We start from the raw sequence: 21,862 nt of genomic DNA, 5'->3' as shown, positions 1-21,862 counted from the left end.
TTATTATTCAGTTGTATAAGGCAATTGAGTATACTGAGTTATGCAAAGCCATTAAAAAGAGACTCAGAGAGGACATAAGAAGATTTAACACAAGAAAAGTAGAACAAGCATTAAGGGAAAACAAAGGATTTAAATCAGCAGCCATGAGCAGTAATACAGAAAGACAAATGATACTGAAACTGAAGAATAGCGATGGTGTACTTATAAACAGCAGAGAAGGCATAATTCAAATAGCAGAAGACTACTGTAGAGAATTATACAAGGAGCGAGGGAATGATACCAGCAGTGGGGAAGATGGATTGCAAAGTAGCAACACATACGACATACCCGATATTCTTCCTGATGAGGTAGAACATGCATTGAAGAAAATGAAGAATCGGAAAGCCCCGGGGGAAGATGAAGTTACTGTAGAGTTGTTAAAATTGGGAGGAAGAGACATAACACAAAAACTGGCAAGGCTCTTCACAAAGTGCATTAGAAAAGGTGTGATGCCTAAGCAGTGGAATAATGCAATCATAGTTTTGCTGCATAAGAAAGGAGATAAATCAGAAATTGGAAATTATAGACCAATTAGCTTGTTATCCCATATCTACAAGTTGTTCACAAGGGTCATTACTAACAGGTTAGAAAGAATACTTGATGAGAATCAACCGAAAGAGCAAGCTGGCTTTAGGACAGGATTCTCAACTATGGATCACCTTCACGTAATATCACAGCTAATGGAGAAAGCAAATGAATATAAAACACCATTATGCCTGGCATTTGTGGATTATGAAAAGGCATTTGACTCCCTACAGCATAAGGCAATGTTTCGGGCACTGGAAAGACAAGGCATAGATACTCCATATATTATGATTTTGAAGAAAATATATGAGAGTGTTACATCCTTTATTAGACTAGACAAAGACAGTAGCAAATTTAAAATCGAGAAAGGAGTTCCACAAGGAGACACAATATCGCCGAAGCTGTTTACTGCTGCCCTTGAGGAAGCTTTCAGAAGATTAGACTGGTCGCAGAAAGGAGTCAATGTGAACGGAGAGTACCTAAACCATTTACGATTTGCAGATGACATTGTGGTCATAAGCCACGATCCCAAAGAATTAGAGGAAAATCTTAATCAGTTATGCACAGTTAGTAAGGATTTTGGACTAAAGATGAATATGGCTAAAACAAAAGTAATGATGAACAAGTATGCCACGGAAAGGGAAATAATGATTGAAGGAGCAGTAATTGAAAAGGTGGAGTCATATACTTATCTGGGACAAGTTATTAGCTGTAATAATGATAAATGGCTGGAAGTCAAGAGAAGAATAAATTTTGGATGGATAGCATTCAGGAAATATAGTCACATACTGAAGAGCAATATCCCAGTTTGTCTGAAACGTAAAATAATGAATCAATGTATACTCCCCACCATGACTTATGGAAGTGAAACTTGGGCACTCACCAAAAGAATGGAAGAGAAGCTAAGAATTACACAGCGAAGAATGGAACGAATTATATTGGGAATCAGACTGTTAGATAAGAAGAGAAACACATGGATTAGGCAGCAAACTCAAGTAAAGGACATTCTTATCAAAACTAAAGAACTAAAATGGTCTTGGGCAGGACACATAGCTCGAAGACATGATGACAGATGGACTAAGAAAATAACAGAATGGTACCCAAGAGGAGCTAGAAGAAAACCTGGAAGACAAAGGTGGAGATGGATAGATGAAATTCATGAGTTTTTGAGTAGTAAATGGATGGCCAGTGCTCAAAACAGAAGGAACTGGAAAGTTGCTGGAGAGGCCTTCATCCTGCAATGGATTGAAAATGGCTGATGATGATGATGATGAAGGCAATTGTCAGCCACATCGTGAATATTGCATACAGGTCTGGAGGTCTTATTTCAAATAGGATGTAGAGCTGCTTTAGCGGGTGCAGAGAAGGGTGATTTTTAACAAATAGGTCGCTTTTTCGAAGCAAGGCTTGAGGTTTGTAAATTGCAGCGTTTCGTATAACTAGGCACCTGAGAAGCAATCTCATTGAGGCATTTGAAACTTTGAATGGTTTGAACAAGCTCTATGCCGATGGATTCTTCCTTTTGCTCAGATTACTCACATTAGGGGCAGTGGCGTAGCTACCATGTAGGCAGGCAAGGCAATTACCTCCGGCCCCGACGTCTTTGGCTATCTCCACTTTTTGCAATTTTCATTAATTAAGTAGGGGCCCGAACATGTTCTTTGCCTCCGGGCCCGAACATGTTCTTTGCCTCCGGGCCCGAAAAAGTGACTACTGATTAGGGCTCATAAGGTTAAATTGAGATGCTGTCGGCTGGCTGCAGGATATGTGTGCGGAAGTTCGTATTTACCCACCAGGTGGTAGATTGCTGGAAGAAACTTCCGTCTGTTGTTTGAGGGAGTGGATAGGTTGATTTAATGTAAGGAAGAACTAGGCAACTATTGGAGGGTATGGATAATTGAAATTTTTTTTTTTTGCTGATGTTATTTTAGCTTGATTTCTTGCATCATTTGCCACCATTATTAATACTAATACTAATGTAAGTAAATTACGTCGTACACTTGACAGGCAATTTTTATTCAGTAAGTGATGGTTTGTAACTTTTGAGTTTTAACTTTAGCATTGCTTTATAGCACAGAAGAAAGATATATGTTTATAGCACCCACAGAGTAGTAACATATATCTTTGAGTAGTAAGATATACCCACAGAGTAGTTAGATATATCTTACTACTCTGTGGGTGCTATAAACATATATCTTACTACTATAAAGATATATCTTACTACTACGCTGTGTGATAGCACCAAACCTGCGTACAGGTTGCATTCAGTTTTGTATACACCTCTTCTCCTATTCTGCTGACCGTCATTACAAGTAATTACATGTTTTGCAGAAGTCTCTGTTACTAAACAAGTGCGAAGCATAAAAAATTTATCACGAGCAGAATTGGATTGAACAAAAGGACGTAGTTCTTCCTGGTGATTAAAATCCGCACTTTTAAATCCATTTTGGATTTTAAAATGTGGCAACCGTAAACCAGAGTATATTCTTAAATTAACAGGTACGAGGTGACGTTGAGTTGCGATTTTGCGGGCTGGTAGTCTAGTACCAACTTTGAGAAGAAGCGAAATTGATTATTGCAGTGTTTCTGTTGAGACATGTGGCCGTTTCAAAAGCAAGGTGGCTGGGATTACAGGGCCTGCTGAGGGTTTTCCTGGAACAAGCAAATATGAGCTGTGTTAGGGCTACTAAGAATAAAAATGGGTACACATATCATTGTACATTCCTGCTTGGAGCATTGTAAATAAATTTGGCAAATTTGAAGTACTGGTAAATTCACAAAATACTATTATACTGATATTATAGGGAAATCAGAAGCATGGTGCTAGTTATACATAGGGGATGCAACTATTAAAAGATACACTTGCTGAACTTGAATATGCTGAGTACCATGTGTATGGAAAGAAAACAGGAGAGGAGGGGGGGAAGGCATGCTTTTAGTTAAACAGCACACAATTAAGACACTGCACATAGAATATCTAAGGCAAGGTAGGAGCGTGTTATAGGCCAAATGACTGGTGAGTGTGATGAAGAGTGACTACAGTTTAGACCTGGTAAATTAGAATGTCTTATTATTGGGGATTTTAACTTTCCACATGTAGACTGAAATTTTTGAATTGAGCTACCCCACAGTGGCAGAACATTCCTGGATATAATGGATGAGTGCTTCGTACACCTGTATCTGACAGGCAACAAGATAAAGCCATACTTTTGATCTGGTTATCAACAGTGACCCTTCATGCATCTTCAGGTAAAGGAACTGTTAGTAATTATAGCATAATTTCTGGCAGTAATTATAGCATTATTATGTTAGATTTATTTATAGGTATAACTATTGTCAAGTGTAAAAGGAAGGAATTTTGCTCTTGCAAAGTCAGCTATAAGTCTTGTGTAGATTTTAAATTCTTTTCAGTGTTACCAATGTTTTGTTAACAACTGCAAATTCTAATGTTAAGTGTTCAGGGAAATAATTGTGGAAGCTACTAATCTTTTAATACGAACTAAGAGATACTGTTCATTGTTTAGACCTAAATGGTTCTCATATGATTGATGTGACCAGTGGCAAGGAAGAAAAATGGATCAGATGATTCAAAATTATCACTTGATTGAAGATTAGGTTATACATACTGTAGGTTTCTGACGGTGTTTGGCAAGCTAAGGCAGATTACAAGTAGTCTTTGGATAAAAATACAAAAGAAAGTAGCAAAAAATTTTATTTTTACTTATGTTAACATTGGAAGGAAATGGTTGAACCACATTGGTCCATTACGTGTGAGTAGCATAACTGTTAATTCGGTTCTGTTGCCGACAAGCTGAATAAATATTTTGCATCTGCATTCACACACACACAAAGAAACTTCCTGGGGGGGGGGTTAGCAGAATTCACCCCCAGGAGTCTTGTGCTGTAGTTTCATAAGACTTACTTTTAACAATTCTCTGCTGTAGTTCCACTGAAAGTGCAGCACGAAATTGTTAAGGGTGCTCTTGTGTGATCATTCTGATCAACTATTATAATGTCATAAAGGAACCAGATGCAACAAAATTTTGATATCATATACATAGATCTGAGTGAATGAATTGGAGCATGGGGCACAAGAAGCTGTTTACTGTTACAGAAAAAGGGAGTTGAATTGCTGGAGGCTGTTTATTACTGGCCACTGCTGTTCATGAGTTATTAGTAGAATCCCTTAGGGCCTTATGCTTGGCTGCCTTCATTATTTATTAATATTGATGAAGGCATTAAGTTTCATGCTGAAGTTTATGGATGTTATTAAAGGATGGCAGGCTGGTTAAAAGGATGACAGGAACCAGGTTATGCTACTGTAACTAGAGACCTAAAGAAAATTGAAAGCTGAGCAATAGCAGTTGAGGTTTAACATAGCAAGATACTCCACTTGGGTAGCAGTAATCCTAGAATAACATACTAATGGGTGATACCACACTCCAGGTGGTGAAGTCAGATTTATGGCAGAAGCTTTATACTATGAGGGCCATTTAATGTCATTATAAACGGCATAGCCTCGTTCTGTATGTAGTGTTGAACAAACTGAGTTTTCTAGTTAGTTCAACAGTCTCATGTTGTGGAGGCACTGGAGCAGTGCATTTTATTTAGAGTACTGCAATACCAAAGGAACTCGTGGCAGAATGCCTCCACAATATAAGATTGATGCACTATGTAGCAAACTTTGTTTGCTGAATGCCACATACAGAATGAGGGCGCCTCCGTAGCCAGGTGGGAAGGAGAAGCAGTGCGTAGCATACGCTTCTTGATTAGATCGGGGTTCAAGCCTGTCACCACCAAATACGGAGGATGCGGAAAAGTCAGGGAATGACCACCGCATATTCCCGGAGCAATATGGCCTTAGTTGCTAATGCTCCTAAAAACAAAACAAACAAACAGAATGAGGTTATGCCTTTCATGTGCAGTGGTGGTGGTGGTGAATGAAAAAGACCTAGATGTAATTGAACAGTCTGACACAAAGTCCTTTTAGCAGTGCAGACAGGCAGGCTGTTACGACAGTTCATAGGGTAGGGTTCTGATGATATGAGAATTTTGCTGGTAGGGGGAGAGAGAGAGAGAGAGAGAGAGAGATTGTGATTATTGTGTTGTATAAGACAATGGTTTGGCCATTCTGTGAGTACATATTACATAACAAATTGGGAGACCTCATTTTTGGAAAGATGCAGATCTATTGGAATGAATACAAAGAAGAGCAACAAGATTAGTCTATCACAACACATTTTCTTACAAGAACGACTTTAGTTGTTATATTTATTTGATTTTTTTTTTTTTTTAGGAGCATTAGCAACTAAGGCCATATTGCTCCGGGATATGCGGTGGTCATTTCGTGACCTTTCCGCATCCTTCGTATTTGGTGGTGACGGGCTCGAACCCCGGTCTAATCAAGAAGCGTGTGCTACGCACTGCTGCTCCTTCCCACCTGGCTACGGAGGCGCCTACTTTAGTTGTGAATTGAACAATCTGGAAATTAGCCAACTATGAGAAGGCCCGATTGACTTAAGGTTTTAAATGGGTTTCATTAAGCTAAATACTGATGGCATCCTTAATCATTCTAGGATGATACACATAAGGAGATGTAAATTTAAATTGGAAAATTAATTGGAAAATTAAGCATGCAGGATAGATATTGACATTGTATAAAAAACATTATGAGAATCCTGTCCATTATGAGAATTACGATGATTCACGGACAAGTAATGTTGTTGTCTCCAAACTTAACTAGATGTGTTGGACAGATAACTTGCGTGATCAAACCCCACTAATATGTATTAGCAAGTCTGCAGGATAGATATGTGCAAATTTGTTTTCTGTCAGAGAATAATCGATTTTTGGAATAAACTTCTATCTGCTGATGTCGAAGGGTGATTTGAATTAAATTTGAAGAAGGATTAGATGATTATCAAATGACTAGAATACCCATGGTGAATATTTTGGCAAAACTGTTTCAGAGAAAAAGTAAAGATTAAAATCGAAATAAATACAAATTTTTTCCTCGTCTTTCTTTGCTGCTAGCTAAGGTGTCAGTAGGAGGGACTTGGGTAAAAATGCAGTATGATAATTTTTTACCTGTGTGACTATATCATACTTTAAAAAAATTATAGTTATTGCAAAAAAAATTCTGTTTCTCAAAACTGCTACGTAAAGCTGCCCTTGAGCAAAAGCGGCAACTTTGTTGAAAGTCTGACTCTGAGATTTGTTGATTGTAATGACAAAAACTAAGAAATTGACTTCCCTTCAAAATAAATGGCAAGTAAGTTTCACTGGGAGCTAAATCAATTCTCAGGATTTGAAAATTGATCAGAAACTTTTTGGATTCCCCCTCCCCTCAATTTTATGGCCAAATGAGAAGTGCTCAGAGAAGTAATAATAGGAGTACTAAGCTTTCATACCAAGTAAGATTTTTTTTTTTTTTTCAAGGCACAGACCAGAATGGATGTCTGATAAACTGAGTTTAGTGGCAGAGAAGAAAAGTGCTTGGGATGATCATAAATTATTAGGGGACACAAAATGTTATATAAATAAAATAAATTCTATTAAAAGGAATCAGGTTGAAAGCTTGTTTAGTCTTGTTCAGATTCAAAGAGTTATTCAAGTTCAAAGAGCATTCTGGACAGAGGGGCATAAGCAAATTATTATAAAGATTTTTTTTATTGCCTGATGCTGGTAAAGTTGTTTTAGTGCATTAGTTGCCTCTACTAACACTAAAAGTGTGAGTTAGGGTTGAATTTGAAAGTTTAGAATTTTGCCTAAGAGGGAGTTAATGATAAGAACTTTGTCAGTCAAATTTGCTATAGAGTCAGTCAATTTTGCAAGCTCATGAAAAAGAATTTTTTGCAGGATGTCCTGTGCTTGTTAATAGAAGGAACTGTTTTTATAGAATTGGGATATGCTGTTGTACTATTGCTGAGGTTTAAGATTATATACTCTGCTATTCTTAAACCTCAGCAAATATTCTAGAACCTCGAAGGTTCAATGACGGCCATTATTCATAAAATCTCCTCGCAGCGCTTGGACGCTAGACACCTGTGAGGAGATTTGATTGAGTGTTTAATGCATTAGCATTAGTAGAGGCATTTGATGCAAGAAAGCAAGCTTATGCAGCATCAGCCAAAAAAAAAAAAAAACCCCCACTTCCACTTCACCCCTCTGTTCGTTCAAAATACCTGTCCAGCTGAGCCTTAAACTTATTTAGGCTATCAACCTCCACCACAAGGGATGGAAGTCTGTTCCACCAACCAACCACCCGCTGGCTAAAGGCAAATTTCCGCACGTCTATCCTACATCTGTCTTTCCTCAATTTGAATTTATGCCCTCTCAGGTGATTTTTCTGAGCTAGAGGAAGAATCCCATCAGCATTGAGCATGCTTAAACCATTCAAGGCTTTATACACCTCTATCAGATCACCTCGCTGGTGCCTAGTCTCCAGACACTGTAATTTGCAAAACTTAAGACTTTCTTCGTAGGAGCACCCCTTTGTTCCATTCACTAATCTTGTTGCCCTTCTCTGTACTCGTTCCAGCAGCTCTACATCCTTCTTGAAATGAGGCCTCCAGACCTGTATACAGTACTCTAGGTGTGGCCTGACCATTGCCTTATACAATGGAATAATCACCTCCTTATCCCTGCTGGAAAAATTCCTGTATATCATTGACAATACTCCATGAGCTACTCTTGCAGCCCGTCTGCACTACTCAGAGAACTTCATATCTGCCTGCACAACCACCCCCAAGTCCCTTTCATTCTCTACCACTGTCAGTGTAGTACCACAGAGTTGATACGTTGCTCTGGGGTTGCTGTTTCCCATGTGTAATACTTTACATTTGTCAATGTTAAACTTCATTTGCCACCTCTCAGCCCATCTGCTCAACCTTTCCAGATCCTGTTGCAGCAGCATAGCGTCAGTAGTGTCCTTGACAACCCTTGTATCATCTGCAAACTTAGACATTAAGCTTGATATACCATCATCAATATCATTTATAAATACAGAAAACAATAATGGACCCAACACTGAGCCCTGAGGGACTCCACTAATAACATTAGTCCACGATGAGCAGTGTCCATTGATTACCACTCTCTGTCTTCTCCCCCTCAACCACCCCTTTATCCATAGCAGCAATTTGCCTCCAATGTCACACTGCTCCAATTTGTGTAGCAGTTTTCCATGTGCAACAGTATCAAAAGCCTTTCTAAGATCCAAGTATATAATATCAAAGTTATTCCCTGCAACCAGTTCTTTTGTGACTGACTTGACCTGACCAACTTGATTGGATAGGGAAGACTTCCCCTTAACAAAACCATGCTGTGTCTGAGCTATAACTGAAGTCTTGTCTAAATGATCCTGCAGTGCTTCTTTAACCAGTGCCTCCATTAATTTTCCTGGAACAGAAGTTAAGCTCACAGGTCTATAATTACTTGTGTCAGCCTTTGATCCTCCTTTGTGAATTGGGGTCACATTTGCACATTTCCAGTCTATGGGTACCTCCCCTGAGTCCAAGGAAGCTCTCATAATTATGGCTAAGGGTTTGCTTACTTCCTTTGCTGCCTCCTTTAATATAACTGGATAGATCCCATCCACCCCGGGTGCCTTTCTTGTGTTTATCTTCAACAGTTTCTCCTCCACCTTACTCCCAGTTATTTCAAGATTCTGTAGCTTACTGCTAGAGTTGAATACACCTCTGGCATTCCCCTTGCTGAATAACTCCTCGTGTGTGAATGTCGATGCAAAGTATTCATTTAGTTTGTTAGCTACCTGAGCAGGATCATCAACAGTTGACCCATCAATATCAAGTGGACCAATCTGATTCATCCCCTTCCTTCTAGAGTTTACATAAGTAAAGAACTCTTTGCTGTTTTTCTTTGCATCCCTTGCCAAGGATTTCTCGTAATCTGCCTTTGCCTGCCTAACCTCATTTGTAACTTGGTTGCATATCAACTTGTATCTATCATAGGCTTCTGTGTCATGTGTTAATTTGTAAGTATCCCATGCATTTCTCTTCTCTGCCATATGCCTCATTAGTTCATCTGACATCCATTTTGGCCTAAACCTTGAACAATATTTCTTAGTTGGTATGTAAAGCCTAGTAGCTTCCAAGATAAGTTCTTTGAATGCTTCCCATTTTGAATTTGCTGTTGGTAACATCATCAGTTGGTCCCACTGTATAGAATTTAAATACTGTCTCAGTCCATCGTAGTCGCCTTTACGGAAGCAATAATCCTTCCCTTTACCCCTAATGGTAGTTACCTCTTTGAGTAAATCCCACTTCAGCACACTGTGATCACAGCCACCTAGTGGTTCATTTATCTGCAGATTCTTAATGCATGAAGAATCACTGCTGATAATCAAATCCAGAGTATTACTCCCTCTAGTTGCCTCCCGAACATGCTGATGTAGAAAACAATCATCCAATAAATCCACAAAAGCCCTGCTAGTGTGTGAGTAACCAGCCCCCAAATTCCAGTCAGTATCTGGGAAATTAAAATCTCCCATTATAAGACTCTCTGATTTACTGGCCCACTGTATTTCCCTGTACAGTTCCTTATTATACTCATCAGAGTCATTAGGCCTATAGCACACTCCTACTCTCAATTTTGATCTCCCAATGCTTATGTCACACCAAACTGACTCAACACTGCACTGTCCGGCGATGTCGACTGGCTTCACTTCCTTGGTTTTTATGTGTTTCTTAACTAATAGCATAACCCCTCCCCCCTTCCTATCCTTTCTGTAGACGTTGTACTCCCCAAATGGCAGTTCTGCATCCCTTATATCTGTGTGACACCACGTCTCTGATATCCCAACAATAACTGCCTTTGATGTTTTGAGCAATACCTCAAATTCATCAAATTTATTTACTAAACTCCTAGCATTGGTGTACACTCAAGTATACCTGCACCTGTTTCTATTCTTAGCTACCCTAACACAACCCATGTGTTTACTTGTACCGCAATGGCTCCCAGCAGTCTCTGAAATACCATGCATCTTGTTTTTCAGGCTTCTGCTCATTCTAATAGAAGCAGTGCAAGAATCTCTTTCACCTCTGCCAGTGGCTACTGTCAATCTATTGATCTTTGTCTCCCCCCAAGCTAGCAGTTTTCCGACCCACCTAACACTGCCTCGATAGCATCAGCAAATATTCTTGCACCCTTTCTATTTAAGTGTATCCCATCCCTGTAGCAATCTCTCCTGTTAACAAGTACAGTCCAGGCTGAAAAAAATTCTACCCCTTGAGCCTTGCACAATCTTTCCAGGGCCGAATTGATCGACAAGGCTCTCATCATATACTCCCTCCTATCGTGTCTGGGCAGAATTGCAGACACTTTCAAATTCAATCCTGATTCTCGGCTTTTGTTCAGCAGTGACCTGTACTTGTTAAGTAATTCTGCCGGTCTCCTACTAATGTCCAAGTTCGCAGATGATAGGAAGTTGGCAAGGTTATTAATGAGAGTAATGACAGTATGTTACTTCAACAGGATTTAGAAAAATTCGGAAAGTGGACTGAGAGGGGTCAACTGAAGTTTAACATTGACAAATGTTAAACTTCAGTTCCTTAGAAGCCTATGGCAGATATAAGCTAGTCTGTAATTAAGTCACAAAGGTTAGGCAAACAAAGGCTGATTACAAGATATCCTTGGCAAAGGATGCAAAGAAAAACAAAAAAAGAATTCTTTACTTATGTAAACTATAGAAGATAGGGGATGAATGAAATTGGTCCACTTGATGTTGATGGTTCGACTGTTGATGATCCTGCTCAGATAGCTTACAAACTGAATGAGTATTTTGCATCTACATTCACACATGAGAAATTCTGTAAGGAAGGGGAGGACAGAAGTTTACTAAACTCTAACAGGAAGCTAAATGATTTTGTAATAACGGAGAGAAAAGTGGAATAGAAATTGTTGAAGTTAAACATAAAAAAGGCACGTGGGGTAGATGGAATCTATCCAGTTATATTGAAGGAGGCAGCAAGGGAAGTAAGCAAACCCTTAGCTATAATTATGAGAGCATCCTTAGATTCAGGGGAAGTCCCCATGGACTGGAGAGGTGCTTATGTATCCCCAAGTCACAAAGGGGGTTCAAAGAGTGACACAAATAATTATAGACCTATTAGTTTAACTTCTGTTCTTTGGAAAATAATGGTGTCACAATGATCTCAATCAGATCACAAGGTGGTCTGATTGAAGTATATATAAAACTTTGAATGGTTTGAGCAAGTTCAGTGCTGGTGGGATTTTTCCTCTTGCTTAGATTACCACTTGGGGGGCTATAAATTCAAATTGAGGAAAGACAGTTGTTGAAGAGATGTGCAGAAATTTGCCTTTGGCCAGCAGGTGGTTGATTGCTGTAACAAACTTCCATTTGTTGTTGTTGTTGTTGTGAAAATTAATAGTTTTCTGAAGTTAAAGAAGTGATTCAGGATCACCTAGACAAGACATCAGTAATAGTTCAGACAAGGAGGTGATTATCCCTTTGTACTACCCCAGGGGCTCACATCTGGTGAGTATGGGCTTGGCAAACCCAGGATCCTGAGCTGGATATCATCATTCTTCTCTTGCTTTCTTGGTGATTCCCTTCTACTTCTGACTCTCTCTCTCTCTCTCTCTCTCTCTCTCTCTCTCTCTCTCTCTCTCTCTCTCTCTCTCTCAGGGTAATGTGGGAATTTTTTTTTTTTTTGTCTGCTGCAGCATAAGCCTCAGGCTTCCTTGCACCATATGGCTAATAATAATAATAAAATAAGGCAGTGGTCGGGCCACACCTTGAGAATTGAATACCCGTCTGTGGGCCTCATTTTGGGAAGGATATAGTTGCTAGAACGAGTACAGAAAAGGGCAACAAGATTGGTGAGAGGAACAAAGGGGTGCTCATTTCTCAAGTTGCAGCATCTGGAGACTAGGCACCTGTGGGGGTGATCTGATTGAGGTGTATAAGGCTTTGAATGGTTTGATCAGGCACAATGCTGATGGGGGTTCTTCTGCTTGCTTAGATCAAGAACCTGAGGGGGCATAGATTCACATTGAGGAAAGAGAGTTGTAGGATAGATGTGTGGAAGTTTGCCTTTAGCCAGTAGGTATTTGATTGCTGGAACAGATTTCCATTTGTTGTTGTGGAAGTTGATAACTTAAATAAATTTAAGCCTGAACTAGACAAACATTTGGAGTGACCGGATGGGTGAAATGGGAAGGTTTTTTTTTAACCTTGGCTGATGCTGTATAAGCTTGTTTTCTTGCATCATATGCCTCAACTAATGCTGAATGCAAACTACTGCATATGGATAGTAGTAACCCTAGAGTAACATACCAATTGTATGCTACTACACTCAGGTTAGTTGGAGAATGAAAAAGGCCTCAGATAATTGTGCCAGAGCAGCTCATGGGGTCTTGTCATTGATATACAGGAATTTTGCTAGCAGTGATAAGGGGATGATTATCCCTTTGTGTAATGCAATGGTCAGGCAACACTTTGGGTATTGCATACAAGTCTGAAAGCCTCATTTTAGGGAGGATGTCGAGCTGCTGGAATGAGTACACAAAAGGGCAACAAGATTGTTTGGGGGGGGGGAACAGAGTTGCTCTTACCAAGAAAGGTTAAGTTCTGCAAATTGCAGCAACTGGAGACTAGGTGTTGGCAAGGTGATCTGATTGAGGTATATATAAAGCTTTGAATGGTTTGAGCAAGTTCAATGCTGGTGGGATTCTTCCTCTTGCTTAGATTACCACTCAACTAATGCTGAATGCAAAGTACTGCATATGGATAGTAGTAACCCTAGAGTAACATACCAATTGTATGCTACTACACTCAGGTTAGTTGGAGAATGAAAAATGCCTCAGATAATTGTGCCAGAGCAGCTCATGGGGTCTTGTCATTGATATACAGGAATTTTGCTAGCAGTGATAAGGGGATGATTATCCCTTTGTGTAATGCAATGGTCAGGCAACACTTTGGGTATTGCATACAAGTCTGAAAGCCTCATTTTAGGGAGGATGTCGAGCTGCTGGAATGAGTACACAAAAGGGCAACAAGATTGTTTGGGGGGGGAACAGAGTTGCTCTTACCAAGAAAGGTTAAGTTCTGCAAATTGCAGCAACTGGAGACTAGGTGTTGGCAAGGTGATCTGATTGAGGTATATATAAAGCTTTGAATGGTTTGAGCAAGTTCAATGCTGGTGGGATTCTTCCTCTTGCTTAGATTACCACTTGGGGGGTTATAAATTCAAATTGAGGAAAGATAGTTGTTGAAGAGATGTGCATTGCCTTTGGCCAGCAGGTGGTTGATTGCTGGAACAAACTTCCATTTGTTGTTGTTGGTGGAAGTTAATAGTTTTCTGAGCAGTGTAGACAGTCTACAAGAGTAGCTCAATGGGTGGTGTCGTGTCAATGATATACAGGAATTTTTCTAGCAGGGATAAGGAGGTAAATAATCACCAATGGTCAGGTCACACCTTGAGTACTGTATACAGGTCTGGAGGCCTCATTTTAAGAAGGATGTAGAGCTGTTGGAACGAGTACAGAGAAGGGCAACAAGATTAGTGAATGGAACAAAGGGTTGCTCTTATGAAGAAAAGCTTAAGTTTTGCCAATTACAGTGTCTGGAGACTAGGCACCTGCGAGGTGATCTGATTGGAGTGTATAAAGCCTTGAATGGTTTGAGCATGCTCATTGCGAATGGGATTCTTCTTCTTGCTAGGAATGTTCGCCTGAGAGGGCATAAATTCAAATTGAGGAAAGATGGTTGTAGGATAGATGTGCGGAAGTTTGCCTTTAGCCAGCGGGTGGTTGATTGGGGGAACAACTTCCATCTGTCGTAGAAGTTGATAGCTTAAATAGATTCAAGGCAGAACTTGACAAACATTTGTAGTGAGTGGATAAGGGGTTTTTTTTTTTTTTTTTTTTTGCTCGCTTTCTTGCATCATGTGCCTATGCTAATGCTAAATAAATTCAAGGAAGAACTGGACAAACCTTTGGATCAAATAAATAGGTTAAAATGGGAAGTTTTTTTGTTGATGTGAAAACATCTTTGGCAGCACCTATATTTTCAGACTGAAGCAAAACGAATTGGTAACGAAATTTTCCTACGGAATTGATGCAAATGACGTCACTTCTTAAATGGTGCTAATGATGCTGACTCAGTCATTAATGTTGATTTGGTAGAGTAAGTGGTGGGAATAAAACATTACATCGCTCATGCTAAGGGACAGAAATGATGTCACTTCTTAAATGACACTATTTCAGTTACCAAAGTTGGTTTGGTAGAATAAGTAGCAGGTAGTAATATTATTCAAGAATAAAAGCTTAACTTGGTCTGAAGTCTAGACGGCCAGACCTGATCCGAGCCCTAATTTGTTTTTCAAATTTATTACCCATACCCAACCCCACACAAACTGATTTTTATCCTGGCCTGACTGAAATGTTTTATATAAATAAAATCGCTAGCATTAGTTTCTGAAGTTTCATAATAATAAAGATATAAACTATCAGATTCAAAATTCAATATTAATGATTACATAACAATAATTATTCAAAATAATTATCAATATTAATTATAAAAAAAGAAAATGTAATAAATTTTCAATTTAACGTAATTCCAAAACGAATATCGATATCCACCTCTACCAGCCACCTTCTCTTCACATGCTTTTTATTGTAAATTTTTGCAGAAATAAAATAGTCAACACTGTCGCTCCTTTTGACACCCTTGCACTGCTAATCCAGCTGCACTAAAATTTCTTTCGGATCATGCATTGCTGGCGGGTTATTTACATGAAAGAGTACAAATTTTGGTGAATTTTGGAGATGATTGGCCAGTAAGGCGAAGTGTGCCTTATTGGCCAATCAAAAGTGTCAACAGACAAATAATACACATTTTTTCTAAAAAACCTTTAAAAATTTAAATACATAAAAAATATTTAAAAAATATATATAAGAAATGTTTGAAATAAGAATTCATTTTAATTATTTGTACTACAGCCGAGCTCGAACATCATTCCTGTTACCTAGCGAGAGGACAGGCCCGGTTCCATGCAGACCTCTAATATATGTAGTATATGGTTAGTAGTTATATTGTATAGTATAACTACTGATATATATATATATAGTATATGGTTAATATAACTACTAACCATATACTCTATAGTTTACGGTTAGTATAAATACTAACTGTATACCATATAGTAGTATATGATTAGTAGTTTCATATAAGTAGTATACGGTTAACTATGAATAGGAGTTATATTCCTAAAACTAGTAATGTATAGTATATAATTTTTGATACTAACGTTAACTGGTTAATAGTGAACCACTAACTATTATTGGTTAATTTTAGTAGTAATAACTATTAACATTAACTAACAGCTAATAGGAGGAGTATTTGTGGATCATTAAATAGTAGTTAGTAGTAATAATAGTTAATATTTTAGCTACTATATACATTAAAAAAAATTTTAAAAATATATGTAAGAAATAGTCTGACATGTTTGAAATAACTCATTTTGATTATTTGTACCCGACCAGAGCCCAAACATCATTCGTGTTGCCAGGCCTGTGCAGACCTCTAGTATATAGTATATGGTTAGTAGTCATACTGTATAGTATAACTAATAATATACTATATAATATATGGTTAGTATAACTACTAACCATATATATAGCACTAATAATTGGTAACAAAATTGTTCCGTGTTATGTGAAACAGTGCTGATTGAGGTATAATTATGAGTTTTAATTGAATGCGTAACAGAGAAACAGTCTGCGTACAATGGCAGTGTCCAATATTTTTTATTTCAACTCCTTTTAATTGGCTATAAATCTAAACAATTTGTGCTTGATGTCGCCAATTAAAAGGATTTTAAATAAAAAAATATTGCAAAAATTTTATTAATGAAAAGGTAACATCCTGAGAGATGAGAAAAAAGTTTTATTGTGTTTATTTAGGTTTTTCAATAATAAAGTCTGAAGTCGTCTCTTCTGTTTTTTTTCCGGCATACAAGTCTTTGGAGCATCGAATCCCATCTTGTAGAGGTTGCCGTATCTGGATGCTACATTCAGCATCTGGATCTCCATTCATAATCGCCTCACAGGCCATGCCAACCTCCCGAAAAACTCTTAAATTTTTTTGGTGCCACTTCAGAATTGTTTTCCTCTTTTCCATATGCAGTTTTCCCATCATGCAATCAAATGCAGTCACGTCCAAAGTTTCAAATCCCAAGTCTTTTACAATCTTCACAATGTCTTCTGCAATTGTCTGAACTTACACTTGCAATTCAAAACCAGTGAAATCATTTGCCAAATGGGACAAAACATATTGCCAAATGGAATGCATGTTGTTGGCAGTGATTTCTAGCCAACATGCAGATATATTTTCGATCATATTTAAAGGGGTAAAAAATAAACTGTGAAATGAAGTTTCAAAAGCTGTCATGTCGTCTTGTCAGGATGGAATTACGAATACTGGACACAGTTGCACATTGCCGCTGACTGCCTGAGGGGAGCTGTTCACACATGCATGTCATGTGAGACAATAGAGTTGGCACCGCAGCATATATGTACACGGACCTAGGCTACGACAGTGCAGTATATATGTAGAGTAGTGCCTAGGCTGTTAAATGAGTTTTACTATGTACAGTAAATTTTCAACTTAAACTTAACTGAACACCGTGTTATAGTGAAACCCGTGCTGAGCAAGGTATTGCTGTATATAGTTTTTGCTACTAACATTTAAGTTTATAGTTAACTAGGAATATAATTTTAATAGTAATAACTACCAATATTACCTGGTTAATAGTTAACTGCTAACTGTTACTGGTTGATATAGTTAGCCAGTAATAACTGGTTAACAGTAGTTAGTAGTAATCATAGCTAATATTTTAACTGTTGTCACTGGAAGTTGGCACCTCCATAGCCAGGTGGGCAGGAGCAGCAGTGTGTAGGACACGCTTTTTGATTAGACCAGGGTTCGAGCCCGTGACCACCAAATACAGAGGATGCAGAAAGGTCAGAGAATGACCACTGCATATCCCCGCAGCAATATGGCCTTTGTTGCTAATGCTCCTAAAAACCAAATAACAACAACTGGAAGAGTTAGTAGTAATAGCAGTCATTAACTATAATTACTACTAACAACTCTTCCAGCATTGGAATTCTTACTCCGAAGTTGGAGTAAGAATTCCAATTGAGCCTTAAATTTGTTTAGGCTGTCAACTTCAACAACAAGTGATGGAAGTCGGTTCCACCAACCAACCACCCGCTGGCCAAAGGCAAATTTCTGCACATCTATCCGACACCTGTCCTTCCTCAATTTGAATTTATGCCCTCTGAGGTGATTATTCTAAGCAAGAGGAAGAATCCCATCGGCATTGAGCATGCTTAAACCATTCAAGGCTTTATACACCTCTATCAGATCACCTCGCTGGCCCCTCAACGTGGGCACCTGTACGTGGTGAGGGGACCTCCCAGTGATGCTGCTGGTTTTCCAGATTAGCATCACTGGGATCCAACGCCCATACCTTGGTTCCAGGGTTACAACATTGGAATCCGGCGTGTGCAGCCGTGCGCCGCGACCCGTGGAAGCGGAAAGGGGGATCCTGGTGGTTGAGGGGCCCAGCCTTAATACACCACTTTGGCCCCTGCTTCGACGAGACGGGTGGTCCCGGACCGGCTCGACTGGGATCAATCGGCGGGTGGTATTATACTGCTAGGGTCAACTGCGTTCCAATAAGTCTCCCTCCCTATGGTCCTGGGACGGGATAAAGACTTATTGGTAACGTGGGTATGGTGCTCTAAGCGAACTCGGCGTCCCATTCGTGTACGCAGTACCTGCTAGTTCACGAGTGGGCGTCCCCTCGTAGGGCTCCGTGGTGGGTGAGGTACTTAGGCATCAGACATTTTCTCTTTACTCATATGAGTAATTTAAATCCCCTTTCTTCTGGGGCCCCAACAAGGCCCCTACCTAATCGAAATGAAGACGCAGAAAACACCTCTGCAAAAAGAGCCAGGACTGAGGATACACCATCATCATCAGTGACACCACTTTTCCTCATTCTCCATTCCACCGGAGAGCAGTCCATTGGGAAGATGTCACCCTTCTTTATCCAGAAAGGATTAGAAGGGTTGGCAGGTTCACCTAAAACTGTAAAAAGACTGCGTTCTGGCGACCTTTTGGTCGAAGCTTCTACCACCAAGCAAGCGGAAAAAATCATAAAGTCTACATCCATAGGGGGAATACCTATCATCGTAACCCCTCACAAAACTCTAAATTCTTCACGTGGTGTCATATCAGAGTGGGACCTTCTTCATGTTTCTGAAGAAGAGATCTGCTCTGAATTAAAAGAACAAGGAGTGACAGCTGTCAAAAGAATATCAATGAGAAAGGATGGGAATCTCGTCCCTACCCGAGTTCTCATCCTAACGTTTAACACCCCACGGCCTCCAAGTTCCATCAAGGCAGGCTATCTAAACTGCCCAGTGAGGATTTATATCCCAAACCCACTGCGGTGCTTTAGATGCCAAAAATACGGCCACTCACAAACATCTTGTCGTGGTAATCCTGCCTGTGCTCGATGTGGTGTTAAAGACCACGAGAGCAAGGAATGCTCAGCTCCAAAACCTATCTGTGTCAATTGCCAAGAAGAACATCCCGCCTACTCTAGAGCATGCCAGCGGTGGAAGGATGAAAAAGAAATACAAAAACTGAAAACAGAGCTGAATATCTCCTACCCAGAGGCCAGAAAACGTATCCAACCAGTAAATAGCGGGAAACCTTCATATGCCCAGAAGGTTTCTGCTAAGTGCACTATCGGGACACAAACTGAGATGACTATACCACCAAAAGAGTCATTCACCCCAATTGCACGCTATTTATTGGGTTCTCAAAAGCCCACCAAAAAAACACAGTCAGTTGCCACTCCTATATCCGTACCTCCTAGTGCTCCACCACTACCAAAACCAAGTGGTAAAGAGCCTCAAGTAACAACAGAAAGAATGGATGTAGAGAACAAGGAGGTACAGGATGAATCAGTCTTGGAACTCTTTGCGGAGGAAGAAATGGACACGGGAGAGCGTCCATTCTTCCCCAAAAAAGATAAAGCCAAGACTGATAAAAGTAAGCCCTCAGCACCTCGGAAGCCGCCTGATGGACCCACCAAGCCAAAATAATGGCTAAATTCCTACAATGGAATTGTCGTGGATTCCGGCGAAATACAGATGACATCAAGGCCCTCCTGCAAAAGCACGAGCAAGTTTGCTTTTGCTTGCAGGAGACTTATCTAAAGGCAAATGATGATCCCACCATGCATAACATCACAATCTTTCGTAAGGATAGAATTGCGGATGGTCCTGCTCATGGAGGAGTGGCTCTCCTTGTGAATAATCAGACCCCAGTTCAGCCCTTGCTAATTACAACCAGCATAGAGGCTGTTGCAATTCGCCTTACAGTGGGATTTCTATTAACGGTCTGCTCTATTTATTTGCCACCTGGGACTGACATCTCCCAGGAAGACCTTGATGATCTTGTAACGCAGTTGCCTCCCCCTTTCTTACTACTTGGGGATTTTAATGGACATAACACCCTGTGGGGTAGTGCTAACATCACTGGAAGGGGACGGGTCATAGAGCGTTTGCTCAATGACAATGCCCTTTCCCTTTTAAATACTGGAACAAACACCTTCCACATGCCTACCCGTACTTTTTCTGCCATTGATCTCTCTATCTGCTCCCCTTCTCTACTCCCTTCACTCACTTGGGAAGTGGAGGAGAATCCATACGGAAGTGATCACTTCCCTGTGATAACCTTGTTACACAGTGGGAGACCATGTCTTCCTTTTAGGTTACCACGGTGGAAGTTTGATCAGGCTGACTGGAATGCCTTCCAACATCAGGCAAATTTTGACCTGAGTACAGTCAGTCAGTCAGGAGCCTATCAATGACGCAGTAATGTACATCACAGAAATCATTGTCCAAGCAGCTGCGAATGCTGTTCCAAAAACATCTGCCCGGTTTCCACCATTTCCCAAACCTTGGTGGAATTCACAATGCACAGCAGCAAAAAAGGCTCAAAACAAAGCGTGGGGGATATTCCGTCGATATCCTACCACTGTTAATCTAATAGCCTTCAAGCGTGCACGAGCCAAAGCACGCTACATTCGCCGTCAGAGTCAAAAGGAATCATGGATCCGTTTTACATCATCTATTAACCAGGCTACCAATTCTAAGGTAGTCTGGGATAAAATCCGGAAAATGAAGGGAAAATATACATCCCACCCTTCTTCAATCCTAGATTATAATGGATGCGCTATTGCAGATCCAACTGCAATAGCCAATGCTCTTGGGGAAACATTCTCTAACATCTCCGCAACATCTTCGTATTCCCCAGAGTTTCTGGTCCTGAAACATAAAATCGAAAAGCAGGCACTTAATTTCAAGTCCAAGGGCCTCTATCCCTACAACGGGGCATTCACTATGCAGGAATTGAAGAGAGCCCTCACTCTTTCTAATGCAAGTGCTGTTGGACCAGATGGCATCCATTATGAAATGATTAAACGTCTTTCACCAAAATCTATGGATTATCTGCTCCTTCTATATAACAGAATCTTTATTGAAGGGCAGTTTCCGGACTCCTGGCGGAAGGCAATCGTCCTTGCTTTTCCTAAGCCAGGAAAGGATCCAAAAGTCACCACCAATTATCGTCCTATTGCTCTGACTAGCTGTCTGTGCAAAATCCTGGAGAGAATGGTTAATTCTCGTTTAATGTGGTACTTAGAATCAAATGACCTTCTCTCCAACATCCAGTGCGGCTTCCGAAGGAACCGGTCCACTTTGGACCATCTTATTAGATTGGAAACATCCATCCGGGATGCTTTCCTAAAACGCGAACACTTGGTGTCGGTGTTCTTTGATATGGAGAAAGCGTATGACACAACTTGGAGATTTGGCATTTTAAAAGATCTGCATAGCCTTGGTCTTAGGGGGCAACTCCCCATTTTTATTAAACAATTTTTAGCCAATCGATCTTTCCAAGTTCGTGTGGGATCCTCACTCTCTCGTTCCTTCAGCCAAGAGGAGGGAGTACCACAAGGATCAGTATTAAGTGTCACGCTTTTCGCCATCAAAATAAATTCCATCATAGAACAACTTCCTCCAACTGTAAACAGTGCCCTCTATGTTGATGACTTTAGCATATTTTGTCAGTCATGCAACATGAGGGTTATTGAAAGACAACTGCAGAAAGCCATTGATCGTCTCAATTCCTGGGCACTTGTTAATGGCTTCAGGTTCTCGCCGGAGAAGACCG

General features: G+C 40.0%; 1 protein-coding gene across 1 annotated transcript in view; it reads left to right on the top strand.

The window, feature by feature from the left end:
* The first annotated feature begins 2,535 nt into the window (after positions 1 to 2,535).
* Positions 2,536 to 21,862, top strand: part of Mat1 (CDK-activating kinase assembly factor) — a 32,402-nt gene continuing 13,075 nt past the window's right edge. The window contains exon 1 of the mRNA XM_090389953.1: positions 2,536 to 2,585. The gene's annotated coding sequence lies outside the window, so the exon portion shown is untranslated. The remainder of the gene's footprint in view (positions 2,586 to 21,862) is intronic.

The sequence above is a fragment of the Mastigoproctus giganteus genome, chromosome 2 (assembly GCF_048544385.1).
Source record: "Mastigoproctus giganteus isolate SK-2022 chromosome 2, ASM4854438v1, whole genome shotgun sequence".
Lineage (NCBI taxonomy): Eukaryota > Metazoa > Arthropoda > Arachnida > Uropygi > Thelyphonidae > Mastigoproctus > Mastigoproctus giganteus.
The sequence above is the reverse complement of the archived record's forward strand: the minus strand, read 5'-3'. Positions and strand labels throughout refer to the sequence as shown.